This window comes from Aotus nancymaae, unplaced genomic scaffold (assembly GCF_030222135.1).
Source record: "Aotus nancymaae isolate 86718 unplaced genomic scaffold, 86718_ANA_hifiasm-v0.15.2.pri h1tg000025l, whole genome shotgun sequence".
Classification (NCBI taxonomy): domain Eukaryota; kingdom Metazoa; phylum Chordata; class Mammalia; order Primates; family Aotidae; genus Aotus; species Aotus nancymaae.
Window position 1 is genome coordinate 33017499 of NW_026988438.1, and position 17311 is coordinate 33034809.

A 17311-nucleotide genomic window follows, 5' to 3' on the forward strand; every position below is an offset into this window, starting at 1 on the left:
GTTTAAATCTTCCTCCCTACCTTGGTGGAATACCTTGAACATCAAGTAACAGATATAAAAGAATTTAAGCACCCAGGATGCTAAAAAATAGAATGTTGCAATACTAATCCAGGAGACAGATGTGTAATTGGAAAAGAACCCAACAAGCATGTTCATTCTTCTCCACTGGAATAACCAATCCCTCCATATCATTCCATGATCTTTACTGCACTCTAAATCTATTGTGCCTAATACAACTTCCATACGTAATTATTAGTGGTAGGTTGGCAGAAAACCCACAAAAGTTTTGAGTGGAGAGACTTTGAGAGTAATTGCTCATAAAGTTTTATCCTTTTCATTTAATTGACATGTGGTATGATTTAAGTCATTACAAGAGGGGCCGAGACAATTCGGAGACACCGCCTATAAATCATATTAAAATGAAATTTGGTGAAATTTAGGAAAGAGTATTTGAGGGAAACCAGAAATGTCTGATGACAGTCCTTCCAGAGTTATCCTCCTAGCACAAATTCACATGACTATCTCCATTATACATCCACGAACTCTAAAATATTATCCTACATACTTCTAGAAATGCCAACAGAAATAAATGCCTTACCTTCAGATCTACAGAGTAGGATTTATTTGCACATCATCAAAATTGTTTCTTGTGAATAGCCCCGTAGATGGAGGAAAAAGTGGATCAGAGGTTAGGTGGCCAAGATTCCATCTACATCGTTAACTGTGACAAGACCAAAGAACTCTACTAGGTCTCAGTAAAAGTAAGGGTCTACCTAGTTGGCCTGTTACTTACATCCATCTAAAAATTAATGGGAGCACAGTCTTTAATCATAGCATAAAATGACATTTTGGAAATAAAAGTACACTTCTCTCATTGAAAAATTTAGTAGATGAATTGAGGGAGAGGATGGCTGCTCACTGTAGAGGTATAAATTAGAGGCCAAAAGGAAGAAATGTCTCGAACAAAAATACAAAGAGATAGAAATTATGAGGAAAAAAGATAAAAGACATAAAGGATATCTATTTTGTGAATAATAGGGATTCTAAAGGGAGAAAACCCAATGAAAGAAAGGTAATGATTAAACAAATGGAAGAAATATTCCTTAGTCTGCAGTTTAAAAGGGCATACCAAGTTACTGGCAAGTTCACTGATAGAAGGCACACCCCTGGGAATATCACTGTAAGATTCCTGGACTTCAAAGATAAAAAGGAAAGCTTGCCAGCTTTTAAACAGAATGAATAACTCACAAAAGACGCAGGCTAACACTGAATTTCTTTTCCTCAACACAGGACTCTGAAATAACATCACAGGTTGTCTAAGAAAAAGGCTATCATCTTCCAAGGTGTCATTCACCTGTAGAGGAGAAAGGATGATATTTCCATTTATGGAAGGACTCAAAAAACGTATCACCCATGGGCCTCATCTGAGAATATTATAGTCTAGATTAGAACAAAAATCACTACATACCTCAGCCTCACCTAGGAGATGAGAGCAGAGGATGAGTGGGAAGTGAAGAATAAAGACTTCAAAAATCTCTCTAGAAGAGGAAGGAAACAGAGAAAGAGGGATAGGAAAGTAAAGGTCTCATTTATGGAGTTGAAGTCAGGGGGACATAACATCTTATCAAGGTATAGAGTAAGCTTTTCTTTCTTTTTCTTTTTTTTTTTTTTACAGAAATGAGGTCTTGCTTCGTTGCCCAGGCTGGAGCATAGTGGCATGATCATAGTTCACTGCAGCCTTGAACTCCCAGCCTCAAGTGATCCTCCCACTTCAGCCTCCTCTCCCCTCCAAGTAACTAGGACTACAGGCAGCACCCACTGTAGCTGACTCCAGAATAGGCATCTTGTTTCCATTAACTGTAGAAATACTTGTGTCTGATTGTGAGTATCCCAAGAAAGCACAGAAGCCAGTAAGAAAGTCAATCCAGTGTGATTCTACATCACTCATAAAAAAAGAAATGCCCAGTCGGGCACGGTGGCTCATGCTTGTAATCCCAGCACTTTGGGAGGCCGAGGCGGGTGGATCACCAGAGGTCAGGAGTTTGAGACCAGCCTGGCCAACACGATGAAACCCTGTCTCTACTAAAAATATGAAAAATTAGCCAGGCATGGTGGCAGGCGCCTGTAATCCCAGCTACTCAGGAGGCTGAGGCAGGAGAATTGCTTGAACCTGGCGGGCAGAGGATGCAGTGAGTTGAGATTGTGCCACTGCACTCCAGCCTGGGCAAAGAGTGAAACTCTATCTCAAAAAAAAAAAGAAAAGAAAAGAAATGCCAGGCTGGTGCAGTGGCTCATGCCTGTAATCCCAGCACTTTGGGAGGGCAAGGCGAGTGGATCACTTGAGGTCTGGAGTTCAAGACCAGCCTGGCCAACATGGTGAAACCCTCTCTACTAAAAATACAAAAATTAGCTGGTGGTACATGCCTGTAATCACAGCTACTCAGGAGACTGAGGCAGGACAATCACTTGAGCCCGGAAGGCAGAGGTCACAGTGAACCAGGATTGTGCCACTGCACTCCAGCCTGGGTGACAAAGTGAGACTCTGTCACAAAAAAAATAAAAGAAAAGAAGAAAAGAAAAATTGTGATCATATCCAAGGATACTGTCAAGGATGGTGGAGGCAGGAAGGTATACAGATTTTTGATAGGAATATAATTGATGCATTTTGTTTGAAGAGCAGTACTTATCAAATATAATGTGAGCATACTCCACATTCAATCATCCTGCTTGTATTTTTTATGCATACATAAAATATGTATTATATTCATGTTAGAACAGGAGACTAAGAAACTCTTACCATGGTCATGAGGGGAGCTCAGAGCCTGAGAAAGGAACTTTTGCTTTTCACTTTTGATATAATCTTTTTACTATAAGACATATTTTCTTAAAAGTAAAAAATTAGATAATTAAAAATGCACATGTCCTTTTACCCAGAGATTACATTCCTAGGAAGTTACCCAACCATCCAACACTATACCTGCACATGTCTGGAAAAATAATGGTGTAATATGTGTCATTATACATAGGTTTACAATAAGAAAATAAGACAAAAGTAGACACCACCAAAATATCCACTAGTAAGGAATTAGTTAAGTGATATTGGTACATTCTTACAATGGCATATTATATTATACCACCACCAAAAAGAATGAAAGAGATCTATATGTACAGATGTAGAAAGATGAAGTTCAAGACATCGTTTACTGAAAATAGCAAGTTGTTCAACAGTATTGCAATTACACTTGTAGAGCTTTTTAAAGGACATATACACATATGATGGTGAACAGTCCTGGCAGGAAATTTTAACCCTGTTTACCTCTAGGTAGTAGAATTGAACATTGAGAAGTAAGAAGGTAAACTTTTGTTTTTCTTCTTATCTACTTCTGTCTTTTGTATAGTTTTAATTTTTTCCCATGAACATAGCCTTTTTAATTTAAAATATCAGCTAATTTTTTAATACAATAATATGTGTGTATGTATGTGTGTGTGTGTGTGTGTGTGCAACTACACTTCATACATTAAAAATATAAGAGCGTATGAAACATCAAATGCTGGTTACAAAACTCTATTAGCACACGACATCTTGATGAAACAATTTGCATTTAATTTTAAACCTTCAAGCATTTCGCCTTGGTATTCTTGGATACATTTTTCACCTCCTGCAACTAATGACTCACACTATTTCTCCCAGAAAATGTATGGCCCCGTTAGGAAGCCTAACTGCAGGGTACATGTACCATCCCTGTCTTCTGAAATCTTCAATATCCTGCAAAGCATTTGAGAAACATTTAATCTGTAATATATAAAAATGGGAAAATCAATTTCATGTGCTATTTGTAAAGTAGAGCATTTTGAAAATCTATGGCTGAATAGTTTCATCAATTATATTGATGTAAATCAAATCTTTGAATAATCAGGCTAGTTTTTAAATCTCACTGGGTCTGTTATAAACAAATTTTTATTTAAAAGGTGAACATCTGTTAATACAGCAATGTTACCTGCATATTCAAGAATCTGATGTCTTAGTATTTTTCTATTATAAAATATTTGCCTCATTTCTCTTTTACAAGTTCATTAGAGTCCACAAATCTTGCTCATGTCTCTCTCCAATGGTACACTTATCTTCAGGGATATGAGGTAAATTCACTAATACTAGAAGAAAATGTTCTCAGCACTGAAATGGAAGTGTCCTATAATGACATATTAAGCATAACATTCAGAATAGAGATAGATCTTTAGAAAATTAGGTTCTCTCATCTAGTTAGTTTTCTAGGAGTATTTTTTTTTTTTCAAAATGAAGTCTTGCTCTGTCACCCAGGCTAGAATGCAGTGGCACAATCTCTGCTCATGGCAACCTCCACCTCCCAGGTTCAAGAGATTCTCCTCCCTCGGTCTCCCCAGTAACTGGGATTACAGGTGCCCGCCACTATGCCCAGCTAATTTTTGTATTTTTAGTAGAGACAGGGTTTCACCATGTTGGCCAGGCTAATCTTGAACTTGACCTCGTGATCCACCCACCTCGGCCTCTCAAAGTGCTGGGATTACAGGTGTGAGCCACTGTACCCAGCCTCTAGGAATATTTTTACATTATCACAAATACAGACAAGTAAAGAAACGTCCTTCTTTCTTTTCACTTATGCACCTGCTTCTTGCTCTCATAAGTGAGGAGGTAATGATCAAACTAAATCCACTATCTCATTTATTTGCTATCACTGGACACCACCAAGTGCCTATAGAAATCAACTGACCATTCAAAAATCTTTCCAAATGGAAACTGCTCCTCAAAATAAAAACCAAGGTGGCTACTATGATAAGCTATGATTTAGGGACAAGCTTGCAGGATTGGAGTCACAGAATCTGGGTTCCAATTTCAAGTTTCTTATTTTCTGTTATTGGGAGCTATAGAAAACCAGAGATTTTTCTAAGCAACACTTTCCTAGTTTGCCAAAGAGAAGTGATAATTACGCCTATCTTCCATCAAAAGCATTCAATAACTATTTATTGATTCTACAACAGCAAGACTATATGGAGAGATAGATGACACAGGATACTTCCAAACATGCAGCAGGTATGATATTGAGGATGAACTCTAGTCCCAGCACAGATCAGAACTTTCACTGTGGGATGTGGAACCGCTGATTGTCTACATGCACCACATTTAGTCACCTTGACCAATGACCCCTCTGGCTCCTCCACCACATACATCTAACAGAATCATGGAAATTAAAATACTGCATGGTTGTCCAAAAGCCCCAACTGCCTACATGCTATAGGAGACACTCTGACCTAACCCTTTATAATGGTTGCAGACAGAAAAACTAAAATGCTGAGTCCAGGCATGCTTGCAGTAATATACTGGCATGCCCTAAACCTCCTGGGAAAGTGCTTCCCTAGAGTAGTAGAAAAAATATGATGCAAAGTTACTGTGATTTTTAAAAATGTTTGGAACCACAGATTCTTTTGAGTATCTGATAGTAATTATACTCCTCTACCCAGAAAAAAATACATATGACCATATATGCAATTTCACATACGATTTCAGGGTGTTTGGGTGCTCCCTGAAACCCACTCATAATTAACCTCAGTTTAAAATATAAGTGTGCACATGACAAAAGACAAACTTTTTAAAGGTCAATAGATACAAAAAATGTCTAAATCTAGGAAAAAGCATGCCAAAAAAAAAAATTTTTTTTGAGACAATCTTGCTCTATTACCCAGGCTAGAGAGGGCAGTGGCACAATCTCAGCTCACTGCAATCTCCACCTCCCTGGCTTAAGCAGTCCCCCCATCTCAGCCTCCCAAGTAGCTGGGACTAAAGGCACGTACCACCACACTTGGCTAATTTTTGTATTTTTAGTAGAAACAGGATTGTGACATATTGCCCAGGCTGGTCTTAAACTCCTGGGCTCAAGTGATCCACCAACCTTGGCCTCCCAAAATGCTGGGATTACAGGTGTGAGCCACTGCATCCAGCCCAGACATTAATTCTGGGGTTTTACATACCTTTTGCCAATTTTCACTGTTTCCCTTGGTGAGTTTATATAACTTTTATGGTTAAAAATTCAAGTACATGAGGCCCGGTGTGATGGCTCACACCTGTAATTCCAGCACTTTGGGTGGATCACCTGAGGTCAGGAGTCTGAGATCAGCTCGGCCAACATGGTGAAACCTTGTCTCGACTAAAAATACAAAAAATTAGCTGGGCGTGGTGGCACACGCCTGTAATGCCAGCTACTTGGGAGGCTGAGACAGGAGAATTGCTTGAACCCAGAAGACTGAAGTTGCAGTGAGCTGAGATCGCACCACAGCACTCCAGTCCAGGAAACAAAGCAAGACTCCATCTCAAAATAATAATAATAAAAATAAAAAGTTCAAGTACATGAATATTCACACAGCACAGAATAATTCAGTTTATAAACTAAATTTGAACAATTATATTTAAAGATAAAAATTCCTCTTTGATATTTAAAGATAGGTAGGTGATTTTGTTGATACAAATAGGGTGAAATTCAAGAGAAGTTTCCAGGAAGTGAGTGAAGAGTTCACCACTTGTTTTTACTCAGTAAAAGACTTCTGGAAGAGGTGGGAGCCAGGTCTATGAGGATGGAAGGTCCCTGATAATTTGTATCCATGGAGAGAGTAACCATAGCAATGGAGCCTGATCTCCTGGTTACCAATCCTGTTACAGACCCTGTTACCGACCCCAGTTCTAAACCAGTCAGCACTGGGAAAGTCTGGATGAGCAAATTAAAAACACAGCACCCTGCCCAGGTTGGGATCCCAAGGGCCTGGTGTTCAGCTAGCCTATGGGTCATAACTAGTCAGAAAGACAAGGAGAAGGTCAGGTTGGCGTTGGAGAGCAAAGCAAATCAGAACATGCATTTACTCACGGAGTTCACTGCCTTGTGACAGTGCCAATGTAGCTGGGGACTAGCCCAGGTAAAATGTCAGTCTATAAATCAGCTGCTAGGGTCGAGAACAGACAGACAAAATTTGAATGAAATGACAACTGAAATGAACGTAGGTACCATTTGCCCAGAGTTTTATAACAAAGTTCCTTCTGCTAATAATTCTTAGGGTATCTTATTAGTCATTTGGTCCTAACCACAATCTTTCTAGATATTAATAGAATGCATGGTTATTCTCAACCTTCCTCATTAAATGTTTCCACTGGTGGAGGCTGAACTTGATCCATGAAGATTGGAGGAAGCAGCTCAAAACAGTACACTGAAGCCGTGAAATTTCTTTGAAGTTCCTGTGTGCTTATAGTTTTTTTTTTTTTTTTTTAACACAGAGTCTTGCTGGAGTGCAGTGGTGTGATCTCAGCTCACTATAACCTCCACCGCCAGTGTTCAAGAGATTCTCCTGCCTCTGACTTCCAAATAGCTGAGACTACAGGCACCTGCCACTATGCCAGGCTAATTTTAGTATTTTTACTAGAGACAAGGTTTCACCATATTGGCCAGGCTGGTCTCAAACTCCTGACCTCAAGTGATCTACCCTCCTCAGCCTCCCAAAGTGCTGGGATTACAGGCATGAGCCACCGCACCCAGCTGTTTGCTCTAAAATCATGCACATTTCACATTCTAGTCAGTAGCATATCTGTTTACCCACTCAAAATTATTGTTCCTAAATTTTCTAACAAAGTGAATGTTAGAACATTTCTGCTTGAGAATTAAAGAGTAAGGCATTACATTTTCTCCATTTTTACAAATGAGGAACCACTTTACAAGTGAGGGCCACACACCTACTTAGTAAAAGAGCTGAGTTTTTTGTTTGGCTTTGTTTGAGATAGAGTCTCGCTCTGCTGCCCAGGCTGGAGTGCAATGGTGCCATCTCGGCTTACAGCAAACTCCACCTCCCAGGTTCAAGCAATTCTCCTGCCTCAGCCTCCTGAGTAGCTGGGATTACAGGTGCCTGCCACTACACTCAGCTAATTGTTTGTATTTTTAGTAGAGATGGGATTTCACCATGTTGGCCAGGCTGGTCTCCAACTCCTGACCTCAAGTGATCCACCTGCCTCGGCCTCCCAAACTGCTGGAATTACAGGAGTGAACCACTGCGCCCAGCCTATTTTATCCTTTTTTTTTTTCTCAGTATCCCCTTATACAACCCTGTGCCTGTTGGTTCATGGTTGACATTTCAAAAAATGTTTGTTGAAAGAATGGATTTTATGTTAATAATATAGTCTACAAGGCCGGGCACAGTGACTCACACCTGTAATCCCAGCACTTTGGGAGGCTGAGATGGTTGGATCACCTGAGGTCAGGAGTTTGAGACCAGCCTGACCAACATGGAGAAACCTTGTCTCTACTAAAAATACAAATTAGCCCGGCGTGGTGGCTTGTGCCTGTAATCCCAGCTACTTGGGAGGTTGAGGCAGAATTGCTTGAATCCAGGAGGCGGAGGTTGCAGTGAGCTGATATCATACCATTGCACTCCAAACTGGGCAACAAAAGCAAAACTCCATCTCAAAAAAATGTATATATATAATCTACACATGGCATGGAAAAGGTCTAAGTCACCATTATTATTTGTTCTAAATGAGGGTGCATTTTACAAACTGTCCTATGGATCAGGGCTCTTCAAAATAGTATGGAGGCCAGGCACACTGGCCGACTCTTGCAATCCCAGCACTTTGGGAGGAGTAGGCGGGTGGATTACCTAAGGTCAGGAGTTTGTGACCAACCTGGCCAACATGGCAAAGCCCCATCTCTACTAAAAATATAATAATTAGCTGGGCATGGGGGTGGGTTCCTATAATCTCAGCTACTCGGGAGTCTGAGGCAGGAGAATTGCTTCAACCCAGGAGGCAGAGGTTCCAGTGAATCAAGATCATACCACTGTACTCTAGTCTGGGCAAGAGAGTGAGACTCTGTGTTGATAAAATAAAATAGTATGGAAAGATTCCATTATATTTCCTGGAGAAGGAGAGCGAACATGTGGAATGATTCTAGGACCACGAAAATCTACCTCAGTAAATAGACCCCGTTGCAAAAAAAAATTTTTTTTTTTTTTTTTTTGAGACAGAGTCTCGCTTCGTCACCAGGCGCCAGGCTGGAGTGCAGTGGCATGATCTCAGCTCACTGCAACCTCCGCCTCCCGGGTTCAAGCAATTCTCCTGCCTCAGCCTCCTGAGTAGTTGGGATTACAGGCGTGCTCCACCACGCCCAGCTAATTTTTGTATTTTTAGTAGAGACAGGGTTTCACCATGTTGGCCGTAAAAATATTTTTAAGTGATATCTGTGAGTTTTTTTAGGAAAAAGAGTCTGTGCCTGATACTTTTCCAATATGTTCATTTTGATTCCAATATTCTAAATCAGCCTATACATGGAACAAACACAACATGAGTATTTGTTTTCATTCAGGATGCCCATTTCAACAAGGAAATTCTAGAAATGCTGAAGGAAAACATGTGCCTCAGAGACACAGTACTATCCAAGGCTGGCATGGAGGAAGAAATGAATCTGACACAAGAACAGGAAAGAATACAAGACCACAGAGATATTTTACTTTTAAGGGAATTGCTGATCTATGCCCAAGACTTTTCTTCACTTTCCAATTGCAGAAGTATTTATTGAGCAATCTTGGACATGCCTAACACTTGGCCTCAGGCAGCAATTTCTTGTTTTACCAGTTTTCCCTCATGAGCGCTCCCCTAGAGGCTGGACACAGTGGCTCATGTCTGTAATCCCAGCACTTTGGGAGGCCAAGGCAGGTGGATCATGAGGTCAGGAGTCCAAGACCAGCCTAACCAACATGGTGAAACCCTGTCTCTACTAAAAATATAAAAAATTAGCCAGGCATGATGGCACGTACCTGTAGTCCTAGCTACTTGGGAGGCTGAGGCAGGAGAATCACTTGAACCCGGGAGACAGAGGTTGCAGTGAGCCGAGATCACACCACTGCACTCCAGCCTGGGCAACAGAGCAAGACTCCATCTCAAATAAATAAATAAACAAATAAGTGTAAATAAAGAAAATAAAGTTTCTAAAAATACAAATTCTATATAATTTTTGTCAGAAACTAGAAGAGGAGGAATATTTCTCAACCTACTTTATCATTTTGCTAACAAAACCATACAAAGACAGTATGAGAGAATTATAGACCAATATTTTAACATAGATGCAAAAATCCTCAATAAACTGTTAGCAAATCAAAACCAGGACTATATAAAAAGAATAATACATCATGACCCAACAGTTTGTCCCAGTAATACAAGGTTGACTTAATAGTTTACAGTTTAAAAAAGGTAATCCACGACATTAATACTCTAAATAAGAAAAAACATAGGAACATAATAATTGATGCAGAAAAAGCATTTGACAAAATTCAACATCCACTCATGGTAAAAACCCACAGCAGGGCCAAGCACAGTGGCTCCCGCCTGAAACCAGAAGGTGGAGGTTGCAGTGAGCCAAGATCCTGAGTGAAAGAGTGAAATTCCATCTCAAAAAATAAAAATAAAAAACAAAAAAAATCTCAGCAAACTGGAAAAGAAGGGAACTTTCTCAAACGATAAAGGGCATATTCAAAAAACCTACAGGTAATATCATATTACATATTACTTATATGTGGCTATACAAGTGACAGGTCACTTAATAGGGAAAGACTTCCTCTAAGACTAGAAACAAAGCAATAATGTCTACTCTCACCACACCTATTCAAAATCACATTGAAGTCCCAGCCAGTGCAATATGATGAAGAAGAGGAATAAAAGTCATACAGATTGGGGAAAAAAATATAAAAGAGTCCCTATTCTTAGATTATGTGATTGTGTAGAAAATCTCAAGGAATTTGTGTTAAAAAACAAATTTCAAGACATAATTTAATCTGGCAATCTTACAAAGTTAACAGACAAAAATCAATCATATTTCTATATACTAGTAATAAACATTTGGAAATGAAATTTTTAAATAACATTTGGAATAGTTTTTAAAATGAAATCTATATACATGTATATATGGTATAAATGATACTTAATGGCATAAATCTAACAAAATATGTACAGTATCTGTATCCTATGTGCAATATAACATTGATGACAGAAATCAAAGAAAATCTAGATAAATGAAGACATATGCCATGCCAATCAATTAGAAGATTCAGTATAATAAAGATGTTGATTTTTTCCAAAGAGAGTTATAGATTTAATGCATTTCCAGCCAGGTGCAGTGGCTCACGCCTGTAATCCCAGCACTTTGGGAGGCTGAGGCAGGTGGATACCTGAAGTCAGGAGTTTGAGACCAGCCTGGCCAACATGGTGGAACTCTGTTTCTACTAAAAGTACAAAAATTAGCTGGGCATGGTAGCATGTGCCTGTAATCCCAGCTACTTGGGAGGCTGAGGCAGGAGAATTGCTTGAACCCGGGAGGTGGAGGTTGCAGTGAGCCAAGACCGCACCACTGCACTCCAGCCTGGACAACAGAGAGAGATTCTTTCTCAAAAATAATATAAATAAATAAATTAAAAGATTTAATGCATTTCCAATAAAAATTCCAGAAGTAGTTTTTAAAATAATAGACAAGCTGATTCTAGAATTAAATTGAAAAGGAAAGGAACTAGAAGAACCAAAGAAATTATGAAAAAAAATTGGAGGAAACACATTATCCAATTTAAGACTTACTATAAGCTACAGTAATTGAGACAGTGTGGTATTAGAAATAGACAATGTATCAATGAAATAGAATAGACAGTCTCAGAATAGTACCGCCCAAATATGGCCATCTGACTTTCAACAAACGTGAAGATGAAGAAAGGATCATCCTTTCAACAACTGGTGTCAGAAAAATTGGACATCCCTATGCCAAAAACAAAAAACTGCAAACTAAACCTCACATCTTATTTTAAAACTTACCTCAAAATACATATAACATAAAACATGAAAGTACAAAACTTTTAGAAGAAAATGTAGAAGAAAACCATTGTGACCTGGGTTTAGGGCAAAGAATTCTTAACATGACACCAAAAGTATATTCATAAAATTAAAAATTGATGTAAAATAAAAAATTTGGACACCAAATTTTAAAGCATTTGCTCTAAAAAATACACTATTAAGAAAATGAGATGGATTGGACAGATGTTGGTCAATAGATTAAAAAAATAAATAGAAGGCTGGGCTTGGTGGCTGACGCCTGTAATCCCAGAACTTTGGGAGGCCGAGGGCAGATCATGAGGTCAAGAGATCGAGACCATCCTGGTCAACATGGTGAAACCCTGTCTCTACTAAAAATACAAAAATTATCCGGGTATGGTGGCGCACGCCTGTGGTCCCAGCTACTCAGGAGGCTGAGGCAGGAGAATTGCTTGAACCCAGGATGTGGAGGTTGCAGTGAGCCGAGATCACACCACTGCACTCCAGCCTAGCGACAGAGTAAGACTCCATTTCAAAAAATAAAATAAAATAAAATAAATAGAATAAAATGAAAAGACTACCTTCAGGCTAGGGGAGAAAATATTTGCAAATCACAAATATCCAACAATGAATTTGTGTCAGAATATATGAAGAACTGTGGCCCAAGCATGGTGGCTCATGCTTATAATCTCACCACTTTGGGAAGCCAAGGTTGTAAGATCACTTGAGGCCAGGAGTTCAAGACCAGCTTGGTCAACAAAACAAGACTCCCATCTCTACAAAATTTTTTTTTAAAAAGCTGCAGGCATGGTGACACACATCTGTAGTCCCAGCTACTTGGGAGGCTGAGTTGGGATAATCACTTGAGCCCAGGAGTTTAAGGCTACAGTGAGCCATAACTGTACCACTGCACTCCAGACTGGATGACAGAGTGAAAAACCCTGTCTCTAAAATTTTTTTTTAAATAATAAAAATTAAAAAGTATTTTTTAAAGGACTTGAACAGACACATCACCAAAAAGGATATACTGATAGCAAATAAAGACAGGAAAAGATTTTTAACATCATTAGCCATTAGTGATATGTAAATTAAAACCATAATGAGATTACCACTATACACCCCCTAGAACGGCTAAAATATTTTTAAAATTATTTTTAACTGAAAATATCAAGTGCTGGTGAGGATGTGGATCTAACTGGAACTTTCATACATTGCTGGGAGGAATTTAAAATTATATAGCCATTCTGAAAAGAGTTTGGCAGTTTCTAACAAAGTTAAATATACGCTAACCATAGGCCCTGCAATCTAACACCTAAGTATTTACTAGAGACGAAAACTTAAGTTCACATAAAAATTTGTACATATGGCTGGATGCAGTGGCTCACACTTGTAATCCCAGCACTTTGGGAGGGCAAGGTGGGTGGATCACAGGTCAGGAGTTCAAGATCAGCCTGGCCAACATGGTGAAACCCCCATCTCTACTAAAAACTACAAAAATTAGCTGGGATTACAGGTGCCTGTAATCCCAGCTACTTGGGAGGCTGAGGCAGGAGAGTCACTTGAACCCAGGTGGCGGAGGTTACAGTGACCCAAGATTGCACCACCGCACTCCAGCCTGGGCGACAGAGTGAGACTCCACCTCCAAAAAAAAAAAAAAAAAATCTCTACATGTTTGTAGCAGGTCTTTTCATAATCATCAGAAACCCAAATGTGCTTCAATAGGTGAATGGAGAAACAAACTATGGTACATTCGTCAGTGAAATACTACTCAGCAATCAAAAGAAATCAATTATTGATGCACACGACTTGGATAAATCTCAAATTCGTTACGCTGAGTGCGAGAAACCCGTGGCCTCAGTTTCCTCCTCTATAATAATGTGAGCCTCAAGAAGGTCCATTCCAGTTCCATCTCCACAGATTTATGATCCAAATCAGCTATACTCTCAGAAGGGAGCTGGAAGTTCAGTCTGGAACACTCTGGGACTCCCAAAACTGCAGAAAGCTCTCAAGTGTCTGCCAAATTCAGGCCAGTTTATGGTCCAGGTACAGTCTGTACACATGGTATGGGGCAGGATGGGGACAGCATGAGCAGGGAGAGTGAATCCAGGGCTGCTCGCTATTTTCGGAGTCTTCTACAGCTCTAGTATAACTGAGGAGAACTTGTTTAAGGCTACCGGTTTGCAAACAATGGGTCAGCACCCTCTAAAAAGTACGAAATTCAGCTGGTTACAACCAGCATGCTTTGTAATGAAATGAAATTAAATGGAATGGAGAAGAAACCATCAGAGTGTATAAGTGTAAATATTGTTTAAGCAAGTTTTGTCTGGGAGGTGGTTGTCATGTAAAATGTTTTTCTTGTGAGAAATATTCACGAGTTTGTAAAGCCCCGTCTAGGTGGATGTGGAGGAAGCAGGGTAAGAAGTGTCTTTCCAGGCCAGAAATAGCCCTGGGTGATGGTGAGAAACAGGTCTGAATTAGAAGTGATCCCTTGGCCCGAATCCCCAACCTGACCCTCTGCAAATGATCTGAGAATCTTTTTAAAAGGTAGGAGAAGAAGGGCTCTCATTCCCAGAAAACAGCCCTAGCCTGTTCCCTGAGCACCCTGGGCACTGGCCTATCCAGTAGCTTGGCTTTTCTGTGTGATTTGTTTTGTTTTGTTTTTGAGACAGAGTTTTGCTCTTGTTACCCAGGCTGGAGTGCAATGGCGCAATCTCGGCTCACCGCAACCTCCGCCTCCTGGGTTCAGGCAATTATCCTGCCTCAGCCTCCTGAGTAGCTGGGATTACAGGCACGCGCCACCATTCCCAGCTGATTTTTTTTGTATTAGTAGAGACGGGGTTTCACCGTGTTGACCGGGATGGTCTCGATCTCTTGACCTCGTGATCCACCCGCCTCGGCCTCCCAAAGTGCTGGGATTACAGGCTTGAGCCACCGCGCCCGGCCCTTGTTTTGTTTTTTACTGAACAACTCACCTCACCGTCTTGGCGCCAGCCACTGTGCTTTGCATAGCCTTGGTATTTCCAAGATTCAAAATGTTTCAAACAGGATTTTAGTGACACAATTTGCAATTCTCACTCCAAATAGATTTTATGTATACATCGCCTGCAGGGGAGGTAATCCCTGCTGATAAAGTCTGCACTTCAAAGCTTCCTGCCTTATCTCCAGGTAAGGGAATTGTTAGAAGGCTGTGTGTTAGTAATTACTCAGTCTCTGGGGAAGGCAGGAAGTTTGTGGCATTGCTATCAGCTTTACATTCGTTATTATTCAGGAGCTTGGTAAGTATTCTTTCTCAAGGAAGACTTTGAGGTTTAGGAGGTTAATTTTCCACACACAGCCAATAAATGGTGAAAGGGGATTTGAACTCTGGTTTCCCTGGTTTCAAAGTCTAAACCTGTTCCCCTATATCAGGTTGCCTCTTTTATTACAGAGTGAGCAACCCCATTTCCTATGAAGCTGGATCTACTTCATTTTGAGCTGTTTTTAGAAAAATGTTCCTACTGTTCTCCTAGCTGAGGAATTCAAATTATTCTCTAGAGTAATAGCATAAGCCAGTGTTTCACAAGCTATGGAACTCTCAATGAACTGGGTTCATCAGTGAGTGTTGTATTCAATGGGAATTGAAAATCATATGGATGACTGTTCATTTGATCAGCTTCTTTGAAGAGACAGTAGGAGAAATGATTGCACAGAGACCAAGCATCGAGAATATTGCTTGACATGAATACTGGAATTTAACGCTAGATTTCCAATATGTGTTAGATCAAAATAGTTTACATAAGAAAATATTTCCAGGCCAGGCATGGTGGCTCACACCTGTAATCCCAGCACTTTGGGAGGCCAAGGCAGGCAGATCACCTGAGGTCAGGAGTTTGATACCAACCTGGCCAACATAGTGAAACCCTGTCTCTACTAAAAGTACAAAAATTAGCCAGGCATGGTAGCACGCACTTGTAATCCCAGCTAATCAGGCGGCTGAGGCAGGAGAATCGCTTGAACCTGAGAGGCAGAAGTTGCAGTGAACTGAGATGGCACCACTGCACTCCAGCCTGGGCAACAAGAACAAGACTCCATCTAAAAAAAAAAAGAAGAAAGAAAATATAACCAAAACCATTAATAGAGTATGATTAAAACACAATTCCTTTTAATAAAGCTTTTCATGGCCACACCAACTGCAAAAAATTAAGTCAAGTTATATCAACCTTTGTATTTTTATGAGTGCTTACAACATAGTGGAGGCCGGGCGCGGTGGCTCACGCCTGTAATCCCAGTGCTTTGGGAGGCCGAGACAGGAGGATTACACGGTCAGAAGTTCAAGACCAGTCTGGCCAACGTAGTGAAACCCCCATCTTTAGTAAAAATACAAAAATTAGCCAGGCGTGGTGGTGCATGCCTGTAATCCCAGCTACTCGGGAGGCAGAGGCAGGAGAATCGCTTGAAACCGGAAGGCAGAGGTTGCAGCGAGCCGAGATCATTCCACTGCACTACAGCCTGGGAGACAAGAGTGAGATACTGTCTCAAAAAAAAAAAAAAAAAAAAAAAAAGCCACGCACAATGGCTCAGGCCTGTAATCCCAGAACTTTGGGAGGCCGAGGTGGGCGAATCACCTGAGGTCAGGAGTTCGAGACCAGCCTGACCAACATGGAGAAACCCTGTCTCTGCTAAAAATACAAAATTAGCTAGACATGGTGATGCATGCCTGTAATCCCAGCTACTCGGGAGGCTGAGGCAGGAGAATCACTTGAACCCGGGAGGCGGAGGTTGTGCCAAGATTGCACCATTACACTCCAGCCTGGGCAACAAGAGCAAAACTCCGTCTCAAAAAAAAAAAAAAAACTGGAAAGGAGAAGATATCTTTTGAAGATCAAACTCTTTGAAAGCCATTATGCACTCTTATATGACTATCATCTTATTTTGGCTTATTTTTGGCTTCTGAGATATACATTTTCCCATTTTTCTCTGAGATAAGCAAGACTGAAGAAGCTTAACTTTTCATCTTTCAGGAAATCAAGGCCAGGCGCAGTGGCTCATGCCTGTCATCCCAGCACTTTGGGAGACTGAGGTGGGCAGATCACAAGGTCAGGAGTTTGAGATCAGCCTGGCCAACATAGTGAAACCCCATCTCTACTAAAAATATAAAAAATTAGCCAGATGCGGTGTTGGGCACCTCTAATCCCACCTACTCAGGAGGCTGAGGCAGGAGAATCGCTTGAACCCAGGAGGTAGAGGTTGCAGTGAGCCAAGATCACAACATTGCACTCCAGCCTGGGTGACAGAGTGAGACTCTGTCTCAAAAAGAAAAAAAAAGAAAGAAAATCAACATATATACATTGACCTACTGTGCTAAGTAACTGATAAAATTTTGGAAATCAATTATCCTCACTCCATCTCTACAGAATTTTCAGGCCTTTGTGCCATTTACTATGACTCATATTTCATGACTCAGTGTCATGGGAAGGA